Source organism: Rhinolophus sinicus, linkage group LG01, assembly GCF_036562045.2.
Source record: "Rhinolophus sinicus isolate RSC01 linkage group LG01, ASM3656204v1, whole genome shotgun sequence".
Taxonomy (NCBI): Eukaryota; Metazoa; Chordata; class Mammalia; order Chiroptera; family Rhinolophidae; genus Rhinolophus; species Rhinolophus sinicus.
The window spans coordinates 148,544,832-148,566,084 of NC_133751.1; the positions used below are offsets into that span (position 1 = coordinate 148,544,832).

The 21,253-nt window shown below is 36.3% G+C and overlaps 1 protein-coding gene and 1 long non-coding RNA gene across 10 annotated transcripts in view; one reads left to right on the plus strand and one right to left on the minus strand.

Moving 5' to 3' along the window:
- Positions 1–19,874, minus strand: part of LOC109445161 (uncharacterized) — a 98,393-nt gene extending 78,519 nt beyond the window's left edge. The window contains exons 1-2 of the long non-coding RNA XR_002137006.2: positions 19,600–19,874; positions 18,985–19,085 (exon numbers count right to left, since the gene is read on the minus strand). This is a non-coding gene — a long non-coding RNA (uncharacterized LOC109445161). The remainder of the gene's footprint in view (positions 1–18,984; positions 19,086–19,599) is intronic.
- The window catches only part of TANK (TRAF family member associated NFKB activator), a 74,413-nt gene continuing 59,723 nt past the window's right edge, over positions 6,564–21,253 (plus strand). For 3 of the 9 annotated variants that reach the window (XM_019727272.2, XM_019727277.2, XM_019727275.2), the window contains exon 1: positions 19,925–20,043. The gene's annotated coding sequence lies outside the window, so the exon portion shown is untranslated. Of the gene's footprint in view, positions 6,821–19,616; positions 19,685–19,924; positions 20,044–21,253 lie in introns of those variants that run through there. The other 6 variants (XM_074337096.1, XM_074337105.1, XM_019727273.2 and 3 more) reach the window with 6 other exon arrangements.

A 21,253-nucleotide genomic window follows, 5' to 3' on the forward strand; every position in this document is an offset into this window, starting at 1 on the left:
TTGTTTTCTGCAAAAACATTAGCATAAAATAGGTCACAAACAGACCAAGTTGGAAGTATCTTGCTCAAATAATTTAATTTCCCTCTCTCTAGCTTTTCTGCAATACCTGTATAAATTCACATTATGACTTTAAAGAGACAGTGAATAAAATTATAACAAGGAATAAAGAACAACAACAAAAAACTTCTTATATAGCCTCAGCATGTGCTCAGAGTTTTAAATGCCTTTTATATACTTATTCATTCAATCCTCAAATTACCATAAGGTTTAGGCAAGGAGCTATTCAAGAATGGAGTCAGGATTTAGAAACTAGGCAATATGGCTCCAGGACCGGTGTGCCTAGCCCTTCTGCTAGACTGCCTGTCAACAAAAAGGTGACTTTTAATTCTCCAGATGTGCTACAGAAAGTGCCACGGAGCTTGGTTCTATGGCATCCTCTTCCAAGAGGTAGTGAATGTACAGCAATTGATGAATAAATGAGTGATGTGGGAAAGACCTGTTCCTAGAAGGTTTATTTTTCCCATTCAAACAATATTTTAAAATCTGAAACCCAATGACAAGGGAAGAGACAAGCCTTACACTAATAGAGTAATTAGAGAAAGCTCTCCAATCACACCCCGCTTAGCTTCCAAACCTTCACAGCAGTCGGAGATGATCGAGGACTTTGGAACTAGGATCTCAATGCCAGTGGAAATCTGCCAACACCATTAATCAGCTATTTGAGATTAAGAAAATCTTTCTCTTCGAGTCTCAGTTTCTTCTTCTTTGAAGTGAAGGGATTCAACCAAATTATCTAAAGAATAGCATGTACACACACACACTCACACACACAATTATTCCGACACTTCCAGCACTACCTCAATTTTTCTCCCTCAAACAATAACTTATGATTTCACTTGGAACGAATGTTTATTAAATCTTTCATCATGACTCTGGCATCCCTCCAAATATGATCAAATTAAAAGGAATCTTACTTAACTGGTAAATCAAAGAATAAATAACACAGAAAGACTCCTGAAACCTCTCTGTGAGCTTCAGCTACTGACTCCTCCCAACCTCCCCGGAGTCAAGCTAAACAGATTTCAAAGGTCAAATCTCTTTGAAAGTCTGTTTTGTTTTATTACAGTCATAGAAAAACTCAGAGTTTATGGATTATCCTTTCTGTCTCTCCCTCCTTTTTCTTCTCTTCTCTAATTTCTCTCTCGCTGTCATTGCTATAGATGGTCTCACATGTTTTTTTTTATTTCCTTATTTATAGAGAATTACAAGTATGAACTATTAATCCTAATATTAGAAACTGTATCAGGACTAAATTACTGTACTGCGTGTACTCACATAGAAAATTATTGATGACCTTAAGCATCTCACAGCAATTGCAATTTCATGAATTTATAAATCCAAAAGAAATATGTTTTAGGTAATGCAAATTTGTTTTCTACCATTTATAAATTCTGGACCTCTGTGAGGGAGCCAAGTAATTTCTATTTTCTTTATGCGAATATCTAAACCACTCTTCTGGGTTTCTCAATTTACAAAGAAAATGAGACTCATTCTTTTGGTTGGCGGTTCTCATTAACCTTAGACAGGAGAAATCCCAGTACATAGATCAAAATAAAAGGGCTATTTGGCAATAAACTAAATGTATTGCTACCTTGGCCACTAAAAGAGAAGGAATGTATAATACCTGAAGCAGACCTTTCTATGGCAAGGTGCCTTCTTCCCTGATGAAATTCTGTCAACTTACAGAAATTTTTTATGGAGCCTTAGATAGTTCGCCTTGTACCCTGAAGAAAATATCATTGATTTTTTATGAGACTTACTAAGCTATACATAACAGATTGGAAAATAAAAAATTGAAGGATAAGTAAATCTGCAAAAACAAAATGTGCACTGTCATCTTCCTTAACTAATGACACTGAATCTGCTCCAAGGCCGCCCTGGTTTCCTAAATTGGCATTTGAGAAATGGCAGCAAGTCTAGTTCCCTTCTCCCATGCTCCACAAGGGCCTGCTTCTGTACCTCTCTCCTTTTCCTTTCCCACCTCTAGCTGTCTCCAAGGATATCACTCTTACACGCCCATCCTAAGACCAAACTGGCAGATATTGGGCAACGATTGGAGGTGACACCCTATCAGCTAATTAACTTCTTGTCAGGCTGGAAGCTTTCAAAACCAGGCATAAGAGGGAATAAAAGTAATGGACATCCCAGCTACACTGCAGTAAAGTTGTTCGGAGCATGGGCTTTGGAGACAGATGCCTGGTTTCTACTTACTAGCTACATGTACTTGGTTAAGTTCGTTAACATCTTTATGCCTCGCTTTTGTAGCTACAAAAGAGCACCTTCTTCATAAGGTACTTAAAAGGATTAAATGAAGTGATACATGTAAAGTACCTAGAATTGTGCCAGGACCACAGTAAATGCGATATGGGTTATATTAGTCATTATTATCTCATCTGAAATGTTAATGCTCTTTCAACATCCCCAAACAGCAGTCATTAATCTTGTGCTTGATTTTTCCCAGGAACATGGAACTCATTAGCTCACAAAGTGATTTATTATTATTCCTACTGTTGGAATGTGGAACTTTCTATAGTGAACCAAAATTTGTTTTCCTTTTAGTTTCCTTTTAGGTCTGAGGTCCACCTTGGAGCTATATAAAAGAATGTAATTGATATTTGAATACTGTTATTTCTTCTCATTTTCTCTAGGCTAAACATCCCCTATTACTACAATCATATATATATATATATATAATATGGACGTATATTTAACAATTAGTCTGACTATGGTCTTCTCAAAGAGTGGTACCCAGAAAGAGGGTCTGAAAGCAGGATTCATGTTTTCCTCATTCTAGCAAGAATTCTAAGTTCCTATTCATTTTCAAATGTTTTAACATCCCCGTATTAACCACATCAAGTAAAACTCTTAAGTCATTTTTGTATTGCCACTAAATTTTGACTGCCACTAAATTGCATCTCATCATCCCCTATCTGGACTTAGGCAATTTTTTCCTGTTTTTTGTTTGTTTGTAGGATGGTGCATGGCTGTGGGACGCTTGTAGGATGGTGTAGGATGTAGGATGGAAGTAACAACTTTATAACTATTCCTGTTAAATTTCATGTTAGCACCAACCTATATAACTTAAGTTTGTCAAGATATTTTTGTATTTTAGTTCTATCAACCTTATTTTCATCATACGTCACTTATCATCCTCTTGCCTTTGATAGCCAGAAACGTGTGACCATCATACAACGAGGATGACAAAGTGCTGGGGAAACAGAGTCCTACTTTTATTCCTCGTCTCCAAAATAATAGGCTAAGGTACTTCTTAACTGCTCAGGCATCTGTGTGCCACACAGGTTTGTTTTCTCAGGATAAATAACACAAACACTAAAATGTTGTCTATCTAACGATCATCAAGAATATAAATAATCCTCTACAATATTAAAAAGCACATTAAGACTTTTTTAGGAAATTTTTACAAGTAAAGCTATAGAAATGAGCAAAAAGAAAGCCTAAAAGAAATCAGAGTGAATTTACTGAGAATATGGAAAAAAGTATAAAATAAATGTTTAACCCTTGACCCATTTGCTTGTTCAGTTCGTAGATGTCTAGGCATCTCTTCATGAGTCACTCCAGCTGAGAAGTGCCTCTCTGCCCACACAGCACCTTCTATAGATCTCTGCTCTCATCTTTGGCAATGGGTAGAGCAAAATGTTGTTTGCCTGTCTGTCTCTTCCTTAATGTCATGAGCTCCTCAAGGGCAAGAAAAAGCATTTTAATAATCCCTACACCCAGCACAGAACCTAACACGCAATAGATAATAAATGCCTGTTGAATAGATAATTGAGCAAGCATGCTAACTACATGTTCCTACTGATATAAGACCAGTCTGAACTTAGGTTACACTTTAAGGAGAAGAATTGTAAGGAGTAAGGCATTTCCCCTTCCTGACCTTATCCCTACATGCATTAAATCCCCTTCCCCCATTCCCTGGCTAGAAATTCCATTAAATGAAGACACCTTTAAATCTACAACTCTCTTAAGACATAAAGTGCAAGCATCCCCAATGAAGAAGCAATACTTTGGCATAAACTTATGTTAGGTTGCAAATTAGTAATACCAGCTACTAACCCCCGGTGCAGTTTATAGAGATTGGGGCTGTATTGGAAAAAGAGTATCCATCATTCCCGCAGGTCCCACTCTGCTGTGGCTGTGGGCCAATAAAATCCTGGAACATCAGCCCACTGGCAAGTAGAGGCTAGAAACTTCAGCTGCTCCCATAAATACTTTGTCTGGAGCATGGATTCATCCTGCAGGTGTCCATGGAATCATCTGAACAAAGTTTCTCAATCAAACACCTACTCCATGCAGCCCGGCCGCCTAACTAGCTTCTTGGCCGGAGTTGCAGGCACCTGGGTCCCTTCCTGAAGGAGGAAGCCCATCCTTGAATCCCAGTCAGCAACTAAGAGCCCTGGCTTTCTTGCCCTCCACTGTCCTCAGGGAAGACTCCGCTTCCCAGGGGTGCTTCGTAGGGAGGCCTGGCGGGCAGACCTGCCCTGAGAGCCCTGCTGCCCATGGTGGGGATCTCTTCATTCATTGATTAGCAACCCCTTGGCCATCATTCACCTCTGCCAGAATGGGAATCTGACTTTGCCTCCGGTTCTCAAATTGGGGCTTAGAGCACCCTCCTCAAGTCTCCTTCTACCCTCATCTTGTACCCTAACCCTTCCCAGTCCTGGCTTGGTGCCAGTTTACTCCTTCCTCCCCTCCTGGAATCTCTCTGCATTTCTATCTGCCCTGTTCACATGGTTTATGACTCTGCAGACAGGGGGTAGGGGTGGGGGTCAGGGGGATGGGAGGTGGGGGTGGGATAGGGACGGGAACCACTAGAGACAACAAAGATCAAAACTTTCCATCTGCCTCACATGTTTTGCCAAGAGCCAGAACGGGTCCGTGGCATAGGTTTAAATTCCACGCATTCAGACAGAATTTCCTTAAAAAGATCTCTAACTATAGCTTCCTGTCTTGGCTTCAGGACCCTCTTGCAAGCGGTGCCCCTCCAGGTTGAGGCCAAATACTGGTACCCAGGACTAGCCAGTTCTGCTGGAGCTTGGGCACCAGCCAAGCTCACAGGCCAAAGCAAATAGAAAAGGGAAGGGGCACCGACAGAGAGACCAAAGGGGCATTTCCCAGTTAAGACATCAGCACTGCTTTTTAAAAGAGCCATGTTTTTAAAATCCTGCTCATTCAAAAATGTAAATTCTTGAGAAGAACATTTTCCTTCCACTAGTGGCTATCACACTTTCTTATTTTGCTGTATTTACAGTATCAGTTAGGCTTTATTTTTTCCGTTGCACACAAGAAAGTTTAATGTTTGATATCAGTAAGATAATTATAAAACACAAGGCACGGAAGGAAATTAACTCTTCATTATATGTCAGATGAGTAAATGGAATGTTTTTAATCATAAGCTTTTTCATTACGTTGGATACTTTCAAAATTATTTCCTTTTTATAGAATAATTTTATCATGAGTAGAAATATCTCAGGCTTATTTCACGTCTAATTTAAGAGAGGGCAAAGTGAAAGGAAACTAGACTGAGAATCGGAATTTCTAAATTCTAATGCTTTTACTAACTGTGGAACTTCGGGGAAGGTCTCAGACTCCTCATCTGCAAACTGTAGGGATTGAACCAAGAAAGAGACTCTCAATTTTTTTTCGTTAGTCTTTTTCCTGTTTAATAACTTCATATACTGATAGTACACTAAAAAAAGAAATGCCCTCAGATTAAAAAAATTCAGATTTTAATTTGAATTTTGCCTCTAACTTTCTTTGTGACTTTGAGCATTTACCCTCTCCTATTTCCTCATCTGAATAAAAAGGAAATGGAACAGATGGTGTGTAAGGACATTTCCAGCTCTAAAATTTTATAACAAAGAAAAATGTCTGTGGTGCATATGCTACCTTCTATTTGCATGTAAAACTTGATAGGTTGCTCCAAGTAGCTGAGAAGAACACATGTATTTGTAAAGCATTTCCCCGGTGTACTGGAACAGACGCTCATCCAGAGGAACAGTAAACTTTAGCTCCCAAGGAGAAAAGCTGTCTTAAGAGCCTCTTCACCTCTTTTCTAAGTACCTGAGGTCAGGCTCTGGAATCCAGTGTAAACATTAGCACTACGCTTCTTCATTCCAGTGACTTCTGTTGGCCAAGAAGCAGATGACTATACTCAAATATCGTCTTTGTCTTCTGTTTATAAATAGATTAGGGGGAAATGTGACTTCTTAAAAGCTAAAAAAAGAAAAGAAAGCCATCAAATAAACTAACTTTTAAATTTTCTTACATGAAAGTGTGCTTAATCCAAAATATTTTTGTGTTTATAATTTCTGGATTTTTGTTAAAATGCCCTAAGTAGTCAAGTAAAGTGTCTTTTCTTCAAAAGGAAGTCAGAGCTAAAGTCACGGGTGGTTTACAGAACATTTTCTGGTAGTCTGCTTCATTTCAGTATCTTGCCATGATTGGCTGTTGATAGCTACAAATAAGGAAGTCTTCAAGTCAGGGGATTTCTCAGTGGAAGTTCCCAGTTAAACACAAGGCAGAGCTCAGTGAGGTTTAGGCAGCATTGCTACAGCCTGTAGGTAAAGCTTCCAAACTCTAACTGCCCACATCTTTAAAGAGCAATAGTCTGTGAAGGAGACTTGTAACCTGGAAAAGAGGTAACCAAAACTTCAGGAGTTCCCACCGATTCTCAACCTAGCAAGGTGTCCTGGATGTCTTAACCTGAGGGGTTGCTGATTTGTTCTCTTGCTTCTGCTAAGTGAGTAATTTATGACATGATTCAATAATGCCTTTGTATTCATTGTCATAGTTGGAAATTTGACCTGTGAAAAATGGGGTCCATAGCTAAGACTAAAGGAAAATTTAAAATACTGTGATATTTTTACGTTTCCTAACTTTTAAGATAGAATTTATGTCTCTACTTGAAATTATTTTTTTAAGTTTATATCTAGAATATAAGCCTTCTCTAATGAGTGTTTTTAATAACATAATGTAAGACTTAAAATATATGTATTTGGCATGAGTTAGCTTGCACATAGCTTACTAGGTTGAAAAGTACACTAATACTGTATATATTCATACTTCTTTTTGGCTAAAATTTTAAAGATCAATTCAGGCCTGATCCAGTGCATCCATTCAAACATTAACTCAAGTTTAGTGCTTTTCCATTTCCTAAGAAACGTGTTAATGAATATATCTTTACAGTAAAATATTAACCTTATAGATAACTTTGCATTTCCTATCTTGAAACATTTAAACTTACACAATTAGTGTACTCTAGTCTTATTCTGTTACCAATTGGCTTTTATGTTCACAATCAAAAATGAATACTAAAGATTATATAGTATTTTCTTAAGAATAATCCTAAGAAACACTGATAGTTCAAAAGGTTAAATATAAACAATCATTGTTATTGTGATAGTAAAAGCTGCCATTTATTGAGTGTATTCTGGAAGAAAACAATCACGGTATCTTCCAGCTAGTGGCAGAGCCGGGCTTAAACATGAATTCATATCACTTCTTTTTCCATGGCTCTCTGTTATCACTGCCCTCCCTTCTTACAATATTGAAACAGTATTTTAAGATGCTCTATCCAAATGCAAAATGATAAGGGAAAGATGAAGATGACTTGGCCAGAATCACAGAGCAGCCAAGTCACTCACGGAAGCTTAGAAGTCATTCCTAGGTCTCCCTTCTCCTCGCTTGCCCACCCCATCTCCTCATTCCTTCCAGGGTGCACTTTTACCTGTGCACAGGTGAATACATGACTCTGCTTTCATGCAGTGGTGGCCACGGGGCTGTAATACCACGTCCGACCTGACTGAAGTTCCTAGCAGCCAACTAGGGCCTTAAAGCAACGTCTAGTTATTTTTCTTAAACACTTGTGACAATGAAAGAGATGGCCAACTGGAAGATTTAAAATAAATCTATTAAATTTCTCCAAAAAAGTTCTGGTTGAAATTGCATGAAACTTATGCACTAATTTGAGGGAAATGATCATCCTTACCATAGAGAAACTTTCTGTCTGCCAACACTCTTTCTTTCCAAGTACTTAAGGGATCAGGAAATAACTAGGTTCTTTGTTTGTTATCAAATATATTCCAATATATTTTGTTTTATACTCTAACTGTGTGGTAGGGATGTTATTTGATAGGGACATTCTTTCTACTATATTTTCTAACTAATTATTGCTGGCATGTAGGAAAGTTCTTGATTTTGTAATTTCATCTTATATCCAGCCATTGTATTTGTCCTTTATCTGTTCTAAATTATTTTAGGTAATTCACATGTGATGCCTAGATGGGAAAAATATAATTTTGTCTCCTCTTTTTCTTCTTACATTGGCCAGAACTTATAAAACAGTGTTTAATAACAGAGGCGATAACTGCCAATCTTGTCTTATTCTGAACTCAGTGGGAATTTCCCTACTCGTTGGCTGTCGGCTTTAGATAAATTCATCAAGAAACCAAATAACTACCAAATATACTTCTAACCCTAGTTTACTAAAGTTGTATCAAGACTTCATGATAAACTATATTCAATATCTTTTTAGTATCATTCAAGACAGCTGTATAGTTTTGTTGCTTTAAATTATATAGTACTCTGCTGTTACACAATACAGTAATTGCATTTTTAAAAATTCCGTGTTATCAACAATCATGCCTCCATAATAAAGGTAGGTTTATAGTTATAAAGCATATTTTGTTTTTGCTTTGGTTAAAATAATACATTGGTTGATTAAAACGAACCAAACCAAACCTACACATTTCCTTATTTTCTCTTCAATCCACCTGCTAGAAGCCTCTGCTCTATTATTTCGACTTCACAATTGGTTTCACAACTCAAATTAACAGAAAAGAATGAAAACAATGTGACATAGCCAAGAAACCCTATCCAGGCAGAGCAACCAGATACTCAAACAAAGCAGCTGTTCCTACACTTCGTGCAAAAAGCTTTCTCCCTATTATGACAATGTTACTTGCAGACTTCAGTTCAGTTACAACCAACAGTGGTACGCAAAATGAGTGTCAATCAGTTAATCTTGTACTAATTTATATTAAGAAAATGTATGCTGAAAAATAAATGTTTGTAAATTACTGAGAATTTTTGCTTTCATATTCATAAGTAAAATTAATCTATGTTTTTATTTTTTGATAAAAATACCAAAATTTTCCATGTTCTAAAAGTTTGATGGGCGTTATTTGCTCCTTGAAACGTTTAAAGAGGAAATTAACACTGATTGTCCTTGGCACCCACTTTGGGAAGTAATTCTTTAAAAGCTTTCTAATGTTTTCTGTTTTATTGATCCGTTTGGGTTTTATGCTATTTTTTCACACAGTTTAGGTTATTCGTTTTGTTTATAAATGATCCTTTTCAACAAATTTTTCAAATGTATTAGCATACATAGGTTTCTCTTTCACTTTTTAAATTATTTTCATATCTATGTGGATAACTCTTTTTTATTACTAATTTTGTCCATTTATGTTTCTCACCCTCTCTCTCTCTTTTTTTTCTGATTGGACATGTCAAAGGGTTAATCTCTTGGATGTATCATTTTTATGCTCAGTTATTTTAAAAATAGTTTTTGCTTTCATCTTTATTACTATTTTGTTAATGACTCATTTTAGAACATTTTACTTTTACTTTTCTCTGTTTTTGAATTGAATGTTTAGTTCATTTATTTTTATTCTTTCTTATTTTGTAATTAAAGTATTTAAGGCTAGGAAGTTTTTCTGAGTACCATTTTAACTACATCTCACATCTCACTTTCACATAATAATTATTTTATGTTTTTTTAATTGCAGTCTTATTTCCTCTTTAATCCAAGTTATTCAGTTATTAGATTTTATTAGATTTAGAGAAAAACTGAGTAAACACTACAAATAGTTTTCATATCCCACCCTGCCTTCCCCTGACATACACAGTTTCCACTCTTATGAATATTTTACATTAGTATGGTCCATTTGTTACAATTAAGGAACCAATATTGATACCTTTTTATTAATTTAGCCCATAGTTTATTCAGATTTCCTTAATTTTTTACCTTTTTTCCTCTTTTTAAAAAATTGAGGTAAATCACAAAATATAAAATTATTTTGCATGCTATTGTAAATGGAATTGTTTCCTTAATTTCCTTTTTGGATTGTTCATTGCTGATGTAGGGAAACATAGCTGATAATTTTGAGTGTTGGTCTTGTATCCTGAAACTTTGTTAAATCATTTATTAGTGCTAGTAGCTTTCTTGTGGATTCTTTGAGGTTTTCTATATGTAGGATAATGTCATTTACAAACAGAAACATTTTTCACTTACTTTCTAATTTGGATGTCTTTTATTTCTTTTCCTTGTTTAATTGTTCTGGCTAGAACTTCAGGACAATGATGAATAGCAGTGGTGAAAGAAAGCATCCTGTCTCCTTCCTGATCTTAGGGGGAAATCTTTCTGTCTTTCACCATTTAGTATGATATTAGCTATGGGTTTTTCATACATTCTCTTTATCATGTTAAGGAAGTTCCTTTCTATTTCTAGTTTTCTGGGTCTTTTTTATATTTTAATCATGAGTGTTGGAATTAGTCAAATGCCTTTTTTTAATCAGTGGAGATCATCATGTAGAGTGTTTTTCCTTTATTCTATAACATGGTATATTGCATTGAATGATTTTCTTACGTTTAACCACCCTTGTATTCCAAAGATACATCATACTTGGTCACGATGTATAACTCACTTAATACACTGTTCATTTTACTACTATTTTTGTGGAGAATTTTTGCATCTTTATCCATAAGTAATACTGATTTTCAGTTTTCTTTTCTTGCAGTGTCTTTGTCTAGCTTTGGTATCATAGTAATCCTGGCTTCTCAGAATGAGTTAGGAAGTATTTCCTCCTCCTCTACTTTTTATCTTTAGAGTTTGAGAAGGATTGATGTTAATTCTTCTTTAAACGTTTGGTAGAATTCACCAATGAAGGTCCTGGACTTTTCTTTGTAGGGTGGTGTATGATTACTGCTTCAATCTCTTTATTTGTTATAGATCTGATCAGATTTTCTATTTCTTCTAGATTCTGTTTTGGTAGTTTGTGTGTTTCTTAGGAATTTGTACATCGCATCTAGGTTATCTAATTTGTTGACATCCAACTCTTCATAGTATTCTCTTATAATCCTTGTTATTTTTATTTGGTTGTTGGTAATGTCCACACTTTCCTTTCTGACTTTAGTTATTTGTTATTCTCTTCCTGTTTCTTATAAGTCTAGCTATAGCTTTGTCAATGTTGTTGATCTTTTCAAAGAACTAACTTTGACATCATTGATGCTAGTGTTTTCCTATTCTCTATTTCATTTATCTCTGCTCTAATCTTTATTATTTCCTTCCTTCTGCTAGCTTTGCATTTAGGTTTTTTTTTTTTTTTCTAGTTCCTTGTAGTGTAAACTTAGGTTATTGATTTCTTACACTGCATCTCATAAGTTTTAGTATGGTATGATTTGGTTTTCATTTATCTCTAAGTAAGTATAATTTCCCTTGTGATTTCCTTTCTGACCCATAGTTGTTTAAGATTATATTGTTTAATTCGCACATAGTTGTGAATTTTCCAGTTTTCCTTCTGTTATTGATTTCTGGCTTCATTCTTATTTGGTTGGATAAGATACTTTGTATGATTTCAATATTTTTAAATATACTGAGACTTTTTTATGGCCTAACATTTGATCTATCCTGGAGAAGGTTCCATATCTACTTGAAAAGAATGTGTATTCTACTATTGTTGAGTGGAGTGACATATATTATATGTCTATTATATTATACACATATATATTAGATCTAGCTGGTTTATACTATTCTTCAAGTCCTCTCTTTCCTTTTTCATCTTCTGTTTTCTATCAATTATTAAAAGTGGTGTAGTAACATCTCAAACTGTAGCACTGTCTATTTCTCCCCTCAATCCTATCAAGATTTGCTTCTTATATTTTGGGGCTCATTGTTTGGTATATATGTGTATAATTGTTACATCTTCTTGATAAATTATTGTTTTGTCACTGTATAATGCCCTTCCTTGTCTCTTGTAACAGTTTTGACTTAAAAGCTCTTTTGTCTCATATTAGTATAGCCACCTCATCTCTCTTTTGGTTAGTATTTGCATGGAGACTCTTTTTCCATCCTTTTACTTTTAACTTATTTATCTTTTGATCTAAAGTAAGTCTCTTATAGACAGCTTCTAGTTTGATCATATTGTATTAGCCATGGTTCTAAGCTCTTTTGATTGGAGAGATTAATCCATTTATATTTAAGGTAATTATTGATAAGAAAGGATTTCTGTCACTTTGCTCTTTGATTTCTGACATACCATTTTTCTGTTATTTACTTCCCCCATTACTGCCTTCTTTTGTGTTTAATTAATTCTTTGCTGTGTACCATTTTATTCCCTTCTCATTTTCTTTTATTTTTTTAAGATATTGTCTTAGTGGTTACCATGGGGATTGAAATTAGCAACTTAAATTTATAACAATCTAATTTGAATTAGTACTAAGTTAGCTTCAATAATATATAAAAACTCTACTTGTACACAGCTTGGTTCCCTCCCTTATGTTATTGTAATCACAAATTTCATCTTTATACGTTGTGTTCTTATTAACATGGATGTATAATTATTTTTAGGCATTTGTCTTTTAAATCATGTAGGAAGTAGACAGAGGAGTTATAAACCAAAAATTCATGCTGAATTTTATTTTTATCTATGTGGTTGTCTTTACCAGAATTAATTTTTTGTATGGTTTTGATTTATTGTCTAGTGGCCTTTTATTTGAGCCTGAATAACTCTTTTTATCATTTCTTATAGGGTAAGTTTACTAGCAACAAATTCCCTCAGCTTTTGTTTATCTCAGAAGTCTTAATTTCTCCTTCATTTTTGAAGAATAGTTTTGTCAAATAGGTCTCAGACTGGTGGTTGCACGTTTCATTAATATCAATTGTAATAGCTATCCTAAATTCAAAAACATCCAAATGTGCATCTTGGAATTTCAAGCGCGATGCATGTCATAAAGCAGAAAGGACAGAGTGAAATAGGAGTCCACAGGTGAACCCACAGTTCTAACCTGGAAGGGGAGTCAAGTGACTTCCTGCTTAGATCAGACCATTTTTCTGAGGCCTCAACAAATCAAGTAAAACATAAGAGAAACATGTTCTAGGATGAGGAAAGCACATTGGCAAAATGTGAAAAGGACAAAACAGGGCGCATTTGAGGTATTGATAGAAGCCCAAAGTTACCAGGAAGAAGAGGGAGCCTAAGAGTCTAGAGAGGTTAAAAAACAGCTTCATCCCAGGCTTAGAGTTTGGATTTTATGCTAAGGGTAATATGAATCCAATGAGCAATTTTAGATAACACAGGAACATAATAACACTTAGAATTTGACAATAGTAAAAGTGAGGAGAAGAGTGAGGAGGCTTGTATGGTAAATATGAATTATGGTGGCTTGAACAAAGCAATAGAAACACAGTGGCCACGAGGCCAGAGTGTAACAATAGGGACACAGAATATGTGCATGCAAGAAATGTATTCAGAGAAGTATTCACATGAGTTACCTTATTGGGTGATTGATTAAATGTTGGGAAGCAAGAGTTTTATATCTTTGTTATATGGGCAATGTGTTCATTCTTCCTGTATTTACAAGACAAATATGAAGATACAATTTTTAAATCTACTTGTAGTTACTTACCATTACATTTCAAGAAACTAAAATAATATATGTTAAATTATCATAGTTAAAATGAGATTCTAACTATTATTTCCTTATTTCCACACATAGAAGATAAGAAATGAGTAAACTAGAACTTTTTACGTCCTGCCACCTCTGTTTCACCCAGTTGAATTTTTATTGTTATAATCAAGAAGTTTAGAATTATTATTATTAAATTGTTTATGTATGTATTTATACTTATATCTTATGTTGTAAAATTCCCTTTAATGTTCTCATTATATTTGCAACAAGTTTTTTCTTAATCTAATATTTAAATTATTTCAAATACTTCTTTTATATCAGAATTTCGCCTTGTTATTTTTAATTATGATTCCATTCATGACCAACCAAAGTGTATCTTCAATTATTTCAGGAAATGAGTGGTATATTCTGAACCTTGAGGTATCTAAAAATGTCTTTGTTTTCATTTCTTACATGAATGATAACTTGGGTGGGTATAGAATTTGAGAGTGAAAACTTTCCAGGCAACTGTAGATGTTATTCTAGTCAGCTTCTGAAGTTTAATATTGAAGAGAAGTCTACTTTTCTTTATTTTTCTTCCTTTGTAATTTTTTTTTCTGCCCAGATTCTTGTTGAATTTTTCCATACTTTAGACACAGGTAGTCTTCCCTCACCCTCTCAAGCCTGGACTAAGGCCTCTCCAATATTTTTTCAGAGTATCCTACACTTACCCCTATTATAATATTGTACTACTACATTGTGTAGTAATTGCCTGCTTCTTGTGGGTCACCCACAATAGCACTAAGTTTTTTTTTTAAGGTAGAGCCATGTCTTGGTCATCTTTATATCCCTAACTTTTAGCAGATATCAAGGACTCACAAAACATTTATTGATTAAATGAATCAATTGATATATCATTTAATATCAAATTCTTTATCAGGATAGGTATTTGGTCCCCTTAATATGTTTCAAAACTCACTGAGTCCTTTTCATTTCTACTTTGCATTGAAGTATTATTTCAGACATCTTTTGATATATCTTTGGTTCCTATTTCTGTTTAATTTACTCTGATCTCTTCTTCAGGAAGAAGTTGGAGAGCTATCTTTCCTTTTTTACATTTAATGATTTTCATCTATTTGTCCTTTACATTTACATTTTGAGAGAGTTCTGCATACTTTTACTCTAATCGTTGATTTAAGGTTCTGCAATATTGATTCCATCCTTGATTATGTTCAAATCTTTGATTATATTTGAATTTGCCATTGCATGTTTTGTGTTCTTACAGCCTTAACTTATTCAACTTTGTTTTTATTTCTCTTTGCCTCTTAACTAGGTCCCTCCTCATCTTAGTCTAACGTCTTATTTCATCTTTTCTTTCATAGAAAATACAAAGGAGATCCTTTCCATTTACTTATGCTTCTGGTAAACCATTCTCCAACTTTCTCTGCATTTTGAAGACTCTGTCCTTCTTAATGCAGCATAATCTTTTCAAAGGGATACTTTGTTGTTTATTCACTCATTCTAAGCCTTGTGTATCCTCTACTAACCAGATGTATGGATTTTCCTTGGTTCTTCTTATTATCTGTCAGATTTCTATTAGTTCTTCTCATGAGCTGCCAGATTTCTATTTGTTCCTTGAGCTGAGAGACAAGTAAACATGCATAGTTCACAGGTAAATTTTCGACCTGAAGCTGACATTGTTAATTTTGTCACTATGGGTATTTGCCTGTGGTGAGATCCTACACCTTTATTACCTGGTTATTTTACTATGAAGAGAAGAATTCCTGGTTAATCAGAAACAATCATCGGTCTTTTCCTTGATAGGAACCATATATGAAAAATTAAACTCCCAGGGAGAGACAGACATACATCTCTCCGTCTGCCTCGCCCCTTTCGTTGTTGGCTTCACATATGCTTAAATATGGAGAATTACATCTATCCACTCCCATTAGGGTCATGTTGGTATATTCCAAACTATAGCTCCAAAGTGGAAAATAGAGAGAAGTACTAAATGAGGGACATTGAAGCAAGGAGGTATAAAATACTATTTGTGGGTAACACATAGTAGTGAAGTTACTGTCCAATTCATGAGTAGGTACTTTGAGGCAGATAGCTTTCTTAATATTTTTCAGGCCAGCAGATTTGCTCACCTGCATACAACAAAGATCATTTCCATTTCAGCCCCACAGTCCTTGCAAATGGTGGAAAATCCTGTTGAATTTTGTCATTAGGATCCTTGTCAGCAGGGTTACAGCTACTCTTTTGTTGCCTTTTTATGACTTAGGAAAAGTCATCCCTCCAAGGAAGATTCAAGACCATGGGGGTAAACCTTGGCAAGTGAGCACGTCTGTCAGGTGGGTGCCCTGGACGAGGCACAGCCTGCTGAGCCATACACACTGGGCCCGGTAATCAATCTTACATTTTGATGGTATTATGAGTTCTCATGCTTTTCTAATTTTTCATTAGGCATTAGTTTAGGGAGTCTGAGACACAAACAGCTAGTCCAGATGTCATTCTAAATCAGAAGTCATCCAGATTCTACTAATAGTGATATTTCACATCAAAGATTTGAGTGAGACTATTACTGCATACCTGACATTCCAAGTTGTCGTGTTTATACCGGCAGCTTTCTTAATCCCAAGATGTATATTCAGAACTCAACAAAATATTAAGCAGCTTTTTAGATCCTAAAATATTTTTAATAAGACTGCAGTTCCCATTTTCATCCCACCCTACCTCACAGTACCACTTGCTAACCTAAGGTATGTAGTAACATGAGTAAAGGAAAGGAAAATTGGAGTAAAATTATATCACTCATTTAAAACATTATTCCTCAAATAAATATTTTAACTCAATTCCTAACCTTAATAAAGATATTGTATGTCAATTCTAAAAAATTCATCATCAGTATAGAAGAAGAAAAATGTTTGACACTGTTTCAGCACAAAACTCATCCATCTACCACAGTATTCATGACTGTTTCACACATTGGAGAAGTATGCAGCCATTTCTCTTCATAACAACAACATCATGTGATTGGAAAGAGAAAATATATATATTTCAGAAATGTGTATGTTTAATTTTTTTCTTCCTTATTCACAGTTTTCAGCACTTCCATATTTCAAAATGCTTATGCACTCAGTTTTAGGTTCTAAGTGTATTATGAAATTCTACTACTTCAATTAGAAATCATCAAGCAGCCCCTTCAATTTTTTCCAAACCAGTGCTGAATACGTTGATCTTCACTAAAATTAAAATGTTCTGCTCTGCATGAGATGCTATCAAAAAAATGAAAAAATAAGCCACAGAGGAGGAAAAAATATTTGTAAAAGATACATCTGATTATTCAAATTACACCATGTACTCTTAAATTCAATAATAGGAAAATACAAACAAACCAATTTTAAAACGAGCCAAAAATCTTAACAGATACCTCACTAAAGAAGGTATACAAATGGCAAATAACCATATGAAAAGCTGCTCCACATCATATGTAATCAAGGAAATGAAAATAAAAACACAATGAGATACCACTACGTATGTATTTAAGTGGCCAAACTATGGAACACTGGCAACACCAAATACTGACAAGGACGTGGAGCAACAGAAAATCTCTTTCACTGCTGTGGGGAATGCAAAATGGTGCAGCCACTTTTGAAGGCAGTTTGGCAGCTTCCTACAAAATTAAACATATTCTTACCATACAATCCAACAATGATGCTCCTTGATATTTACCCAAAGGATTTGAAAACTTACGTTCACACAATAACCTACAAACTAATGTTTATATCAACTTTATTCATAATTGTCAAAACTGGGAAGGAACCAAGATGTCCTTAAGTAGGTGGGTCGATAAACTGTGGTATATCCAGACAATGAAATATTATTCAATGCTAAAAAGAAATGAGCTATCAAGCCGTGAACAAAACATGGAGGAAACTCAAATGCATATTACTCAATGAAAGAAGCCAATAGGAAAATGCTACATATTGTATGATTCCAACTATGAGACATTGCGGAAAACGCAAAACTATGGACACAGTAAATCGATCAGTGGATCTGATCAGTGGATCGGATCTGCCAGGGATTGAGGGGAAGAAGGAATGAATAGATGGTGGAGCACAGAAGATTTTTAGGGCAGTGAAATGAGTCTAGTATCATATGATACTATAATGATGGTCATATGTCTTTATACATCTGCCCAAACCCACAGAATTTATGTTCATAGAACACTGAGAGTGAACCTTAATGTAAACAATGCATTTTGAATGATAATGATTTGTCAATGTAGGTTCATCAGTTGTGACAAATGTACTGTTCTGATGGGAGATGTTGATAATGGAAGAGGCTTATGCATGTGTTGACATAAGGGGAGTATATGGAAATCTCTGTAGCTTCCTCTCAGCTTTACTATGAACCTAAAACTACTCTAAAAAAAAAGAAATTATTTAAGAAAGCAGTTCTGCATTGTCACGTTTAACTCAATCACTTATTACAAGAAAACTGTTCATCTGGTCACAAGGTTATATACCAAGAAGTTTCTGTGTGTTAAAAAAAAATGTTTTTAAAACTATGTCTTGGCTTTAACTTTTAAAAGTAAGCCCAATTTTAAAAAATGCATTGCAACTTGGTAAGTTTTTAAATCGTTGGACTTATCAGCTTAAGGAAAGAAATTCACACGTCCGTGGTTCAGAAGTGCAGGTAAAAATTGGGGCAGCCAGAACCTGATCCTCCTGCTCTACCAAGAGAAAAGATACTATCACAAGATGCTGGACTGCCCTGTGGAAACAACAGCTCCTAAGTTATATGGACCATATGACCAGAGAAAAAAAAAAGGGGGGGGGTCAAGAACTCCAAAGCTAGGCTTTAACCTTTCAGGATGAAGAAAAAATCATGGGCTGAAGTCGTGTTCTGTCATGGTTTGGCCAACACCACTAGAACAGGAGAATTCTCAACTTCAGAAATGTTTTCAAGTCTATGGATATAAAGTTATGTTCCAGAGCAGGCTCCGCCTGACAAAAATATATAGTATTTACAGTCATTTTAATCTTGGCTGTCAAATTGCTACTTCAACATCCTTAGTATGCTTGTGGTTTTGGTGGCGAGGTCTATTCCAAACACTATTAACCCATGTCAAACATGTGCAAAAGCAGTGAGAGTTTTAAAAATATTTTAAAATGAATAAATAGAATTCTTCTATGGTCATCACCATAGACGATTTCTGAGAGTGCTACATACATTCAGCCAGATGCAATCAATCCAGTCAATGTGGAGAGTCCCAGCCTTCGGTGTACTCAGGAAACTTCCACATGTGCTGTGGATTTGACTGCTCTCTTTTCCTGAAAGGAATACCAGAAAAAAACCTTGGCAGCGGGGAGAAGCCAGCATGACATGAGTAACTCTGGACACTTTTCATTTGCAGAGCATTCTAAGCTTTACCACCTGCTTTTGCTTACATTAGCAGATTGATTCTCCCAACTATCCATCCAGTGAAATATGTTATCATTGTCTGCATTTATCAGATTAAAAAAAATAAGATTCATTAGGTTAAGCAACTTGTCTTAGCCAGGTACCAGAACGAAAACTGGGAGTACACTTTTCTTGAGTTATCTCTCTAAATTTCCTGTCTTGGAGAATATTCAAACATGACTAGGAAATGGAAAAGTGGGGAAGTCTTAATTCATGGGAAATTTTCTAATAAAGGTCTACTTACATTTAACAATTATTCAACATTAGAAAATACATTTAGTGAAAGGTGTTACTACTTGGGGAAAAAACAAGTGTGTGTGTGTGTGTGTGTGTGTGTGTGTGTGTGTGTAGGACAGTGTTTCTCAGAGTATGGACCTTAATTACCTTAATCACATTCACAGGGCGATCTGTGGAAAATATACGTTGCTGGTCTTCATCCAGTTGCTCCAAACTCGAGGAATCTATGACGGTGAGTTGGAAGAATCTACACCGTTAACAAGTTGTAGATGCACGCTAACTCACATAAAGGGTGATGTTAGATCTAGTTATTTATTGTTTGGCAAAAACCTACCTCCTTCAATTGACCTTTAAACTTGACATTTGACGCCTTTCAGTGACTGTTTCCCCGGCGAGGCGGGGCGGGGCTTGGGTGGGCGGGGCAGGAGGGCGCGGCCCGCCCGGGGCGTGGTGTTGAGTGATAGGTTAATGGCTCCGCGCGCAGGCGCTGCCCTCTGAACTGGAACGGAAAACAACTTCCGGTTGGAGTCACTCTGCCGGGTGCTGCCGACCCGAGACGGGAGAAACCGGCCTGGAATCCCTGAACTGTGGGTAAGAAACTTCGTGACCGAGTTGGTGTTTGCGAACACGGCGACGGAGAACTTGTTTGTGTGAGAGGGATGCGCTGGCAGTATTCGCGTCGCAGGGAGAGAAGCTGAGGAGTTGCAGAGACAACCAGCTCTCAGAATGGGGTGGGACTTGTGCAAGAGAAACCACCCGGGTCTGCATCCCGGTGCGGACCCGGGAGGGGCTTTCCGGGCCCGCGACGTCAGCGCAGCACCGACGTCCCCCGGAGCGACGTGCGAGGGGAGGGATTCTGCCCCACGCTGATTTGACTTCTGCGCTTGGAAGCTGGGGCGGCAGAGTTGGGATGTCAGGGTGAGCGGTGGACCGCGTTCGGCGTGTCACAGACTTCCTTCGGGACGGGCTGCCTTCCAGAAGCTCGTACTATCGTGGTTACTCTTTCGAAAATTTCTTAATAGATTCTTTCAGTTGTTTTATCCAAGGTTGTTTCACAATGCTCTGCTTTCTTGTGGGGTGTCATCATAGCTTTGTCATTGAGAAGTTGGGTAACTTCCCCGATGGTCACGGAGATAATGGGAGTCTGAGGCAGAAGGAGCAAAAGCAAACCCTGCCCCCAGTGGGAACCCAGGTGTTAGGTAGGGTCCCCCTACCCGGTGTAAACTACTGGGGACGAGTTACAAGTATAAAAAAGCTCCGCTTGTCAAGAAGTGAAGATACTCAAACCAAAGAGTAGTTGTGTCGCTTACTGTTATGCTGTAACAGGCAAAAATAGAGCAGCCTTGCTATGGAAAGTGTCATTTGTTTCCCAGATGCTTTTGACAAAGTTATCATAAGGGAGAAAAGGTAGTAAAGGAGGCGAATGACATGAAAGTGAAAGAAAAGAAAATTGTCTACTACGGTTGGAATACACATTTCAAAGGAGACGTAGCAGAGAAACAAGCACTGTATTTTATTGAAAAACTATTTTGTCCCCATCTTTTGGGAGGGGAGGAAAACCTTAAAATGATACAACCATGTGTAAAGCAGAAAATGACATTCCTTCTCAGCCCTGCCCCCAACCAGAGGTACTCCAAGGCCTTTCACGTTTCTGTTATATGTACATAAACATGTTATTTCGCTTTCTTATAAAAATGAGATTATACATGCATCCTATTCCGTTATCTGCTTTTTCAGATAAAAAAATATATATGGTGGAAGTCGTGCCATATGTAGCTCTACTTTATCTTGTCAGAATGGT